Consider the following 12,649-nt stretch of genomic DNA (forward strand, 5'->3'; position numbering starts at 1 on the left):
TAAGAAAATCTTAAAGAAGGTATTTTGGGTAAGAAACATTTGAGCTTAAACTCAATTTTGAGTCCCTGTAATTCAACTTAACTGATAATCGCTGTAATCTAATAGTTCTTCTTCGATAGTTGAGGTTCGAACTATAATGAGAAGATACGATTTTGAAATATAAAAATATTCATATTTCGTATAAAAATTATAGATTTTGAATAGAGAAATAATAAAAAATTAACAAGTCCTCAATACTCTTGAAAAGATACGGATAAACTCTTAAAATAGGAAGAAAAAAATTCAATAGAACAATTAACTGATTGGATTGAAAAGAAAAATTAACAAAGTTGGGTCAATAAACCAGTGTAAAAATATTGTTTTTAAAAGGAATCTACTACATTATTTCATTGATATGCCAAATTATATGTAAAACTATTGCATACATTTGGGATGAGGAAAAAAAATTTAAAGAGGCATTGGCATAATGGTTGGATTGGGCTACATATTAAGCAAGTGAGTCAAGAACAATAATTATATTTTTAAATGGCATGATATTACCGTTAGCGTTTTGTATTTATAGAAACTTGAGAGAGCATGAAGTTACCATTTCAGACTCCTACAGCTGGTCGTCCAGAAAAAAAACGGCACCAAAAATTTAAAAAAAAAAACTGATTTTAGATAACGTTTAATACGTGTTATTTTAACGGCCATTTCGTTTTTTAAAGTTGAACTGAGCTATGACGTGGTAGAAGAAGGAAAGTTCTATGTTTGTAGAATATAAAAATGTTTGTGGTTTCGTTAAAATAACCAGTCAAAAAATGGCATTTTCAATATTTTATAAAGTAAAGATTTTTTGATTTTAATAAAAACATTTATAACTGTGACGATACTAAATTTTATATTGTCAAGTTTACCGCGGAAATGCTCTTCCATCTGCGAGAAGTCTACCTATATCTGTATGTCTGCCCGTTAGTTCTTCTGTCTGTTTACCTGTCCACACACTGTACGTACTTCCAATTGGGCAAATGAAAATTTTAAAAATTTTTAAGGAAATAATTAGCTCTTTTTGTTTTTTTAATTTTTAAAAGTATATGAATACATATGTATAACTAATGAATATACAATGAACCTAGCTTTTTAAAAATGTCAAGTGCCGGCACCTTTACTTTTACTAAGGCCCAAATTTACAGTTTTTGCTCACATACAAAAAAAAATTAATCGATTTTCAAGTTCGAATTTAATATTGTAACCAGTATATTTTTAGGGAATTTCAGGGCTCGAAAATCAAACGTTCACTAGGGTGAAGAAAGAAAAAAGAATTAGATCTTAATATCTTAATAAAAAGATCTTAATATTGTATTCAGAAAATAAGCATTGCGATCGGTAATTTGTTGCCTCCATCTGATTTGTTATAATCATGGCTTATGAGGAAAAAATCTATTTACTTACACTTGAGGGTACATAGTTTTCTTGAAGTCCTTCTTATCTTCGTCGACAATTTGAGTGGAGTTTGAGTTTCTTAAAGGCATTCGTTAACAATAAATGTCTCATAATTTCGTTTACTAAGTATATATATTGCGGTTAATTAAAAACATTATTCTGTTTGTGCGTGCATCAATGAATTTTTCCTAAAATAGATCTTAGACATGTGTGTGTATGTAAATTACATTTCATTTCATAGCGAATAGGGGAAAACCACAATATTTTCAGAAATCAAAGAAAATTGTCTATTATAATTTCTGTTCCAAAAAAAAACATTTTTCTTCTAAACTGTTTAAATGCAATGATAAAAAATTCTATTTTTGGAATTTAAACAAAATCATCAAAGAACTCAAATGAATTAAAATCCAAAATGTCATTGAAATTTATATGTTTTTTCTTTGATTTTGGTTTCTATGACTTTATTGTAGATTTTACCAGCCATATGTGTAATGAAATTTTGTATCCCGTCACGTCGCACTCATATATTAAATAAATTACATACATATTTTAATTTTATAAAATCCCAATGAAAATAAAAGAATAAAATAAATAAAAATTTAAAATTTCCTTTTCTAAATTAACATTAAATGTGTACAATTTCGTTCTATATCTGTAAGCCAGACCCTATATGGAATTTAAAGAGGAGCATATATAAAAAAGATATTGTAAAACGCATTTTTATAATGAGTAAAAGAATTTAAATACAAGAAAATATTTTAAGGGTGTTAAGAGTTGCATCACTTTAAATTTTATTTTTTATTCTTTAATTTGAATAAATATAAAAAAAATGGCACGATTTCAGAAAAGTACGACACATTTTTCTATATTTTGTAATTACCATTCCAACATCAGAAAAAAAAATATGCCATTAATGCCTGCATTCATGTTTTAATCTCCCTTTTTTTGTGAAATTAAAATAAAGAAAATTTTCTATATTTTAAAAATTTATTTATTAATAAAGAAAAAAACAAAAATAAAATAATTTAACAAAAAGGACTAAATGAGAATTTATGTAAACGTATACAACACATATGGAATGCGAAGAGCAATCAAAAAACGGAAGGAACAAAAATTATCATAGTTTAATTTTTCTTTTTTTTTGCGTACATTTTTTCATTTTTATCCTCGTGCCATTTCATAGGGGCACGTGCAAACCTCCTATGTTTCTTTTTGTACACAATTTATTAATTCCAAATTATTCATTTGATTTACTTATATTTTTATAACGAATTACATAAAATTTGATCATGTTATTCAAAAACTTTACTTTCCACAGATTTATTACAATTGGGATAAAAAGCGTCATGATAACCTTGACAATATTTCGAAAATATTTGCTATCTACATAGCATTTTTGTTAAAAATGATTTTTATTAAACTAAAATCGAAAATGGTTTTCTGTACTCAAATTACCTTGGCAACCCAATCATTGAAAACAACCTCTTTCATCAACCTACCTACTTATGTATGTGTCTACCTGTATCTCGTATTAATAAAATTTTTCATCCCTTTTTCCTTTTTTTTTCTTTCAAAATTTGAACATATTTTTGTGCATACATAGTTTTTTGAAAATATTTGAAGAAAAATATTTTAGGGTGATTTTATTTTCCTTTTAAAATAAAAATGAGTTTGTGTGAATATTTGTGCATGTAGAATGAACTTTTATTGAAAAGGGAAATGTGATCGACCAATTTTGAGTGAAAAATGCCAGCTGTTTATGAAAAAATATATAAAATTTTTCTTCAGTACGTATATTGTAAAAAATATTTTCATTAAATGCAAAACGAATAAATATTGTACTCAGTTACAAACACAGTCTACATGCTTTTTATTTAAAACTTTTATATACGCAGTAAGGGAGAAAAATAATAATGAAATAAAAAAACGAAGGGTTGGAAAATTTTACAATTTCTGTCGTTAAAAATTTATGATGTAAAAAATTTGAATTTGCTTTACAATAATTTTTTGAAACGGTTGAAACAAATTCATTCTAACCTCAAATTTTACCAAATAATATAAAGTTTACTTCCTTTTCCAATCAAACAATAACCGCTTATGAGATGAATAGGCTTAACTCAGTTCGATTCGGAAATCATTCGTTTTGAATAGAAATCAATGTTCGTCGAACTTTATTGGTAAAAAATTACCTTAAAATGATCCTTATATGAGATTATCAGCTCTGAACTAAAATGTCAAATTTCTTAGACTAACTATAGTACATACATTAGTAGGTATACAAGCATATGTATGTACATACAGTTGAATATTATATTCTTGCTATAGAATGATCATATTCGGCAAGTAGAACGGAGGGCAAAAAAAACTAGCTTTTCGCGTGAACAGCACAATTTTATTTATCGATTTTTATTCATTTTTATGAAAAATAATTAATATATTAAAAATAAGCCCTGCAATTTCAAAAACAAAAAAAATATTCTAGAATTCTTAAATATTCTCTTTAAAGTTGGCTTGTATCGATTTTAAAAATTTAATGTGAATGTAAAACAAAATTCTGCAAACAAACTATGTACTTTACTTAGATATGCAGTCTTCAAAAATTTGACATTGTTCAAATCTGAATTTTTAATAAGTTTTTGACATACATTTAGAAATAAGGTCTTTACGGGTATTTTCAAGCATTTAATTGACAGTTGGTTTCAAAATCTTGCTTCAACTAATGTTTGCTCCGATAGCATACGAAAATATTTGCTCATATTATAGAGTTTAAAATAAAATTCAAAAATCCACATTAAGTATTCAAAAAGCATGCTGATGTGAACAACAAGATATTTCTGATGTGTTTAAAAAAAAAAGAGACAATTGGTCACCCTAGTTTATTATCCGTGCATTTGCAAATCAATAAGTATTTTGATCATATTGTGCATCACATACTCAAATTTTTCTTGCTCATTGTTATAAAATCCATATTAATTTTTAAGCCGATCAAATATAAAAATTTTCACATATATACAAACATATGTATATAATAAAAACAGAAATTTCCAAATTATAAGGTCGACGATTCGCAGACTCTGGAATACAAAACAATATTTTCATATAATTTTCTTTGTTTCATAATACGCATGTACATATGCATGTATGTATGTATGTATGCACATTGTTCAAAATTGAAACAGAAATAAACTTTATTGCACCCCTACGTTTGAGTCACGTTTTTCATTTATAATTGAATGCCAAAAATACAAATAAAAATCATAAAAGCAAAATAAAAAAACTTGAATAAATCGAAAGCAAAAATGTTATGAATTTGAACCCAGAATGATCAAATCATAAAGAACAGCTATGCATATACATACATACATCTACAGTCAACATGCATACCTATGTATGTACATATATTATATACCATATAGACTCACGTACAATCTAAAAATATTCATAAAGGTGGTTTATTGGCGTATATGGGGTGAATTCATTTTCATTATTTGAAAAATATGTACATACATACATATATTTATGTAGATATTCGGTTTTGCATAAAAATGGGGTGGAATGAGTGCAATGCACGAAAACCAAACAAGTCTGACATTATAAAATCATTCATTTAATTTAAAACAAAATAAAAAAAAACATACACCCATACTTATTTGTATAATAATATACAATTCAAATGAAAATTTTTAATGAATAAAACATTAAATAAATTTATTTAAATTTTAGTTGTTTCATTGAATTCAATAACTCATGCATTATTTAGTTGGTTTTGTGTTAAACATTAAATTTTTAAATATTTCAAAATTCTTAATATAAAATTTATAATTAAATAACCAGATATTGTTATTGTAAGTACGTATTTTACAAAAATACACATATACATACATATGTATGTATGTATGCATAAGATATGTAACGAATTTAAAAGATAAAGTTAGATGAAACTAATGATTTGTTAAGTAGCACTTTTCCCTTGGACGCCCTGAAAATACGGCTTTTAAAAACAATCTTATACATTACTTTAATTATTCATTCATTCATACATATATGTATGTAAGTATATCAAAATGTGTATATATCGAATTATTGTATACATTTAAAATAAGCAAAAAAAAAATTTAAAGCGTTAACATAATGGTCGAATTCGACAGCTAAGTAAGTGAGTTCAGACAAATATTTAAAATTTTTCTTTAGCTTTTTGCGTTTGCTTGTTAATTTGAAAAAACTTGAAGTTTCGGAAATACAACACGCTATGGATTAAATTTTACGTATTGCGACAAGCCATAACCTTAGGGAGGGGAATATTTTTCTTATAATGAAACGAAATATTTATTAGTTTCTAAAAGATGCCGTAATTTCGAACTCCTAAAACTTATCACGGAATTTTCAGATTTTAATAGCCATTTTGTAATACTCATACTATATCACAGAAGAAGATGCCAGTAAAAGTAAAAAATGTTTGCGGTTCCGTTGCACTAAAATGGCGACTTTGTGGGGTTGTAACTTCTAGAGGAGAAAATAAGTTGCTAGTAGAGGTCTATTAGTGTACAATTTCAGCTTTCTGCTTTATGGGGTGTAGAAGTTTTTTAAGAAGAAATACGAACCGACATACGAACAGACAGACGAACATACAGACATATGAAGAAAGTATTTCGAAATATAGTGTTTTTCATTTGTTTTTTTTGTCTTTTGTTTAATTTTTAATTTGAATTGAAGCTTTCCAAAATTAAATAATCAAGCGAAAATTATCAAAGGTAAAAAAGTTTAAAAGTAAGCAATTTGCATAGAGAAACTGGGGTATTTCGGAACATGAATTCCAGCCTTCAGACTGGAAAGTAGAAATTTAAAAAACATTTTAAAAAACGGCATTGAAAAAATTTTTGGTATCATCCTCCTATAAGAAATCCTTTAATAGGTTAGTTCCCATGGGAACTTCACTGCCAAATGAATTCACCCACACTTTCCTTTTTTTTCATCTTTTTTTAAGTAATCTATTTAAAATAAATATTTATATAAACATACATATAAAAGGTATACATACATATATTTGTGCACATTTATATCGGTGCATATGTAAGTATATATTGTTATTAGTTGAAATTTTTACGATCACAAGAAACTCATGCCATAAAAGTTTTAGCAGATCTCTGCAAACAATATTCATTTTTCTTCATTTTAGGTCTAAATTTCCTTATAAATTAACGCTGTTTATTATTTTAGACCGGAGCACCATAGAAGATAGGGTATACACAAGTTAGTATAAAAGCCATTAATTACTTACTAAACAACATTACCGTATTAACCTATTGTCTGTATTCATACTTGGTCCATTTTCCGTGAATTTAAAACAGAAATTGAAAATATTATGTACTGATGTTTGTAAGTATGTTCACACACTGTTTACGCTAACTTGACTAAAACATGTATAGCTTCTTAAACAAAAGAAAGGAATGTTCGTAAGTACATTCGAATACGTCCCTATATACACATATGCATATATGTGCACATATATGAACATGTATTTATGGGCGCATGCATGAGTATCCATATCGAAACAAAATTCGATATTTTAAATTTAATTGAATTTCCAAGGTGCAATGTAAGTATACATAAGTATGTGCATATGTCCATATAAGCTCATAGGTACACATCCATGGCCACATAACTCAAATTTTAATGGAAGTTCAAGTTCTACTCTAGCCATATTTGTGTGTACATACATACATACGTTTATACACGCGTTAATACATACATACATACATTCATATTTTATTTAACACTACGTTTCAAATCCAAAATTTTAATAATTTTATACCTATTATTTTCTTACATACCTACATAAAAGTTTGTATGTATGTATGAAGGTATGTACATTTCGACTACAATTGCACGTCGTTAATCTGCCATAAGTTTAGTTCACACATGACTTAAAATTTTTTAAATATTCGCGCAAATTGTGTCATGTTTATACATGTTTTTTCTTAATTTATAATGAAAAACAAACTAAAAAGAGAATTTAAATAAATTTTTTGTCGAAATACTCGTAATGCGAACAAAATAAATAACAAAATGTATTTTTCCTTAAGTCTGCTTGTTGTCTGGCCTGATTGGAGTCTTTGTTTCTATATAATCAAATTAGTTTTTTTAGCAGAAAACTTTGAAGATAAAGAAGAAACATATAAAATACATATGTATGTACATATGTATATTGTATATGTAAAGGAGAAATTCACATATGTATGTATAATAACATTTTGCCACTGTAACTACATTTTATATATATGTATGTATGTATAGATGTACATATAAATACGCATAAGCGTAAGGTTGTACTGTACAAAATTGTATACACAACATAAAATGAATCACTCGCGGAAATGTTCACGTTTTTACCTGATTTGGTAATTGCTTACGATGATTAATGCTTCATATTTCTTATCAGATTGAGAAAAAAATTAAAAAGAAATTTTTGTTTTTAAATATTGCGTCTATTGTACGCCTCTAGGTTTAGAATAACCGAAACAAAACCAGAAGCAACAATTGCGAGTCATTTTTTTATCATACATAAATTAGGTACAAAGTTTAGTTTACATACTTTGACAAACCTACTTTATATGTGTGTAGGTATGTATGTACATAAAATTCTAAAAATTTCTTTCGTAAAGTTTTGTATTTTAAATAATGCGATTTATTTTAAAATTTTTTAACTATGTATATATATGTATATGTTGTGTATGAATGTTCGGAAATGTTATTTCAAGACTACATACATATTTATGTACATTATAAATATTATTTGCAAAATATGCCATATAATATGTGTGTATGTTTCTACCTACATACATACAAACACAATGTTCATGTACTTAATTTTAGTCATAAATATGGAAAAATTCAGAATTTCATTTGAAACTGGACAGATATCTCCGGGGAATTATCAATATTTTTAGGTAATAGCGATAGATAGATAGTGACTTTTAAAGATATGGTTTATGGCCATAGTGCCATACTATAGATATGCATGAAATAATGGATAATAACGGATATGTATATATGTACCTATGTATGTACATACATATACAGTAAAACACGGTTAAGTGGAAATCGATCACCAAAGAAAATTTTGTCCACTAAAGCGTGTTTTCCACTTATACGAATTCGACTTAAAAAATTACCTCCGATGTCAAAGAATGTATTTAAATTCTTCACTTTTTTAGTTTAAATTTATAAAAATGTAGCTTGCTTAGGTTTTTTTCCTTACAAATTCAAATTAATTTTAGCTAATAATATTATAACTTTAATTTTTCAACACTCAAAATTTGACAATGAAACTAAAATATTTTGTGTAGCTACATAGTGTTGCTTTTCTTATTTTGTAGTTGAGAGTGTAGTTTTTCATTTTTGACATTTATGCTAAATAAAAACAGGGATGTGCAGTTTATATTATAAATTTACATATTAAGTATTACATGAGGGAAAAAATATATGTGCAGATAAGCGTGTTGTGCACTTATCCGAATTCAACTTAAACGAATTTTTTTATATGAAAAAATCGAAAAAAGTAAAATACACGAAAATTTGATGCAATTAAGCGTGATCCACTTAACCGTGTTTTACTGTATTTAAAAATATTGTAAACACATATTTACGTAGGATGTACATACATAAACGCTTATACATACATATATACATATTATTTATATTGAGTAGTTATCAATAAAAATGTTCGTACATTTTATTATTGGAACAAAAAGCAAAATAAACTAAGGAAGATGAATAATTTTTATTTCAGTTTGATGCATGTTATACTGCTATACACATACATATTCAATACAAGTATGTATGCATGTACATCATTCAAATATCATCCTCAACGTTTCGACAAATGTGGCTCACAAGTAATCCATAAGCATTTTCGTTCTAAACTGATATTAAAATTATTATTGTTGAATTATTTGCAAGTTTTGTACCGAATTTTAATTTTTGAATAAAAGTTGAAGAACTTGATATAAAATCGTGGCTATATATAATCCTCAGATTAGAAAGAAATGTTCTATGTTCATTGATTATAATCTTCAATTATGCGCTGTAATGCGGAAACTTTTAATGCATGAAATTTACCAACAAATAGGTTATTCTTTAAATATTAAAATATGGCTTTGATCAGAAAGAAGGAAAAAAACAAGACATAGTTAACAATATAGCATTAAAGTTACATCACTAAAAACACTTACCTATTTCGAAATATACTCGTAAAGAACAAAGAAGTCGATCGCTAAATATAAAATTCAGCGGTCTCCTTTCAAGACCCATAAGTCATTTAAAAAAATTCTTTCCAGTTATTGTATGAAATCACCGAATTACAAAAATTGCTGGCGTAAAAAAATTCAATTTAATTTTTATCAAATTTCGCCACATGTTTTTCAATATTTGAAAATGAACGATTCTGGCAAGAAGATGCAAAATATCTTAAAATTATTCTTATCTTAAGTTCATAATTTTTATTAATTCTATCTGTTTTTTTTTTCTTTTTTTTGGCATTTATAATTTGGTTGAATGATGATTGCTACTTCAGTCAAACAACGATAAAAAAAATAATTCTTATGTTTGTGTTGTGATTTGTTTATTCTTTCGAGATATTTTGGAAATATGCGAGACAAATGTCATTGTCAAGGCCAAATTTCAAAAAACTTTTATTATGAGAGTAAAATAAGAAATATGATAAAAAAAAAACAAAAATAAATATGGCAAGATTTACTCTAAAGTCTTTAAAAGATCCGCCTTTGTATTGCCGTCGAAAAATCTTCAAATGATGTCCCATTTTAAAAATGGCAGTTAAATGAAAAATATGTAAACGAAATGTGATAATTTTTTTAATTAAGTGTACTTTTTCATATAACAACAGTTTAAAACAAAAAAAAACAATTTCGTTAATAAATTTTTTTTTGAAACAATGTACATAGAACCAAATAATAAATGGAACAGTTGCAATATTTGTAATTTAAGATTTGAGTTGTGTTGAGTTGTTTATAGTGAAAATGCTGATATAAAATACAAAATCCTACTATCCAGTTTGTAAGAAATTATGTAAACACTTATATCATATGTACATGTATATACTTACATATATGAGTAGTATGTAATTGTGTAAGGTATTGAAATAACGTTAAAACTGTGTAAATAGAAAGACTGAAGGTGTTCCAGTAATTTATTCACATATTTCTAGTAATTCACAAAAAACTTTTAACTGTTAAGCAATGTGTTTTGATTGAAAATGAAAACAATAACTCTACTTAAACAAAGTACTGGAAAAACATCAATGATTGAGTGTTTCAAGTTTCAGCGAATTTTCTTTATCTTGTTTCTGTATTGTCACATGTACAAACAAATTCGTAGGAAACCATTACGTGTTCAATCGCAATAGATTTGTATATAGGGTGTTCTAAAAGATATACAACAACATATATCATTGGTAAGAGGATCGAAAATAGGTAAAGCTTTTGTTCCGGACTAAGTGCCAAATTTCAAGGGTTTCCGAGTTTCAGGGATTTTAACGAATTTTCACGAAATTTTTACTTATCCAAGTTTTTTTGATTATTACTTTGATTTTGTATTTTATGTACCTTCGGAATACCAAGCATTCGAACTTTAGGGAAATTCAAATTTTTCCAGATAATTTCGTAAGAAATTTTTTGAAACCTTGAAATTTTTTTTATGGAATTTCTCCCAGCTGCTCAAGCTTTTATTTAAGTACTCGAACACTAGAAAATTTTTTATATGGTACAAAAGATATAGCACAAAAACCATTTCTATGTTAAGACTTTAAAGGCACTATTTTTCACTATTTTTGATTTTTATTGATTTAAAGCGCTATCAACTATTATTAATTTTTAGCACTTCTCCAAAAAATTTTTGAAAACAAGTGCCGTCCTCTGTCCGTCCGTCCGTCCGTGTGTTTGTTTACAAAACTTCTATACCCTTGCAGATGGAATCCTGAAATTTTATATGTACATAGACCTTCACTAGAAACTTATTTCCGTAGAACAAAATTTTTACCTATCTGCCCCCGACTAAAAGTTACACCCTCCCAAAACCCTAAAAATGCTATTTTTCAACTATTTATTGTAGTAGAACCAAATGCATTTTTCAAATTTTGCAAACGCAAAAAGGCAGTGGCTTGCTTCTTCTTTCACGGCATACTATACTTGAACTTAAAAAAGCAAAATGGCCGTTGAAATTTACCGTTATATAAAACACATTTTTTCCAAATTTTTGTTGTCGGTTTTCTCCTAAACCTCAGGTTATAATAGTCTGAAATTTTAGCAACTTAAAGACATTAATAAATAGTTCAATTCGTTAGAAGAAAACTTTTTTCTACCTCCACCTCCTCTCAAGTTATCGCCACTCGAAATTTGTAAAATTTGAATATTTTGCACTTTATATTTACAAAACCGCAAGCTTTTTCAAATTTCTATAAACGCAAAAAAGTAACGGTGAATTTCATGATACTAAAAAATATAATTATTTTTTTTAACTCACACAATTAAACCTTAAAATCGAGCATTATTCTAACCTCTCTAAAAATTAATTTTTGCTTTATTTCAAAGACTGCATAAATCGTTCATCCTAAATATATGCAATCCTAGAAATAGTTTTGTGTATGAATGAAAATAATTTTAATTATGTGATAGGTATACATAGACTGTATTTAAAAGCAGAATTTTCACTTGTTGAAGGGAAAAGTGCTACAATACAAATCATTGGTTTGACCCAACTTTATTGATGACAAAAGTCACTCGAAAGTTGACATTTTTAAGAACCCTTATTTTGATAAAAAATTTGAATTTTAATGTTTTTATTGAAATGTAACAAATAATAACAAAATTGAAACGAAATTTTATACAAACTTTTTAATTTGAAAAACAAAAATTGATTTTAGAAAATTTAAAATTTTTAAAATGAAAAATCTAGTAATCAAAAATTTTTTTCGAAACTTTTCTTGGTAAAAAAAAATGATAGGTTTTTTATTTTTGCCAATTTTTATAAGAAATGGTACCTATATGGTTTGAAAATGTTAAATGCATTTTTCTCCCATTGGGTGCAACTTAAAAATTTGAAAAAATTATTTTCGAAATCTAGACACCATTTGGCATCTGAAGTTATTAAAACTAACCAGCTGCAGAGAATTTTAAAAGACATGCCATACAAATTTTGACATTTATTTTAATAG

The sequence above is a fragment of the Condylostylus longicornis genome, unplaced genomic scaffold, assembly GCF_029603195.1.
Source record: "Condylostylus longicornis isolate FDR11 unplaced genomic scaffold, ASM2960319v2 ptg000004l, whole genome shotgun sequence".
Taxonomy (NCBI): Eukaryota; Metazoa; Arthropoda; class Insecta; order Diptera; family Dolichopodidae; genus Condylostylus; species Condylostylus longicornis.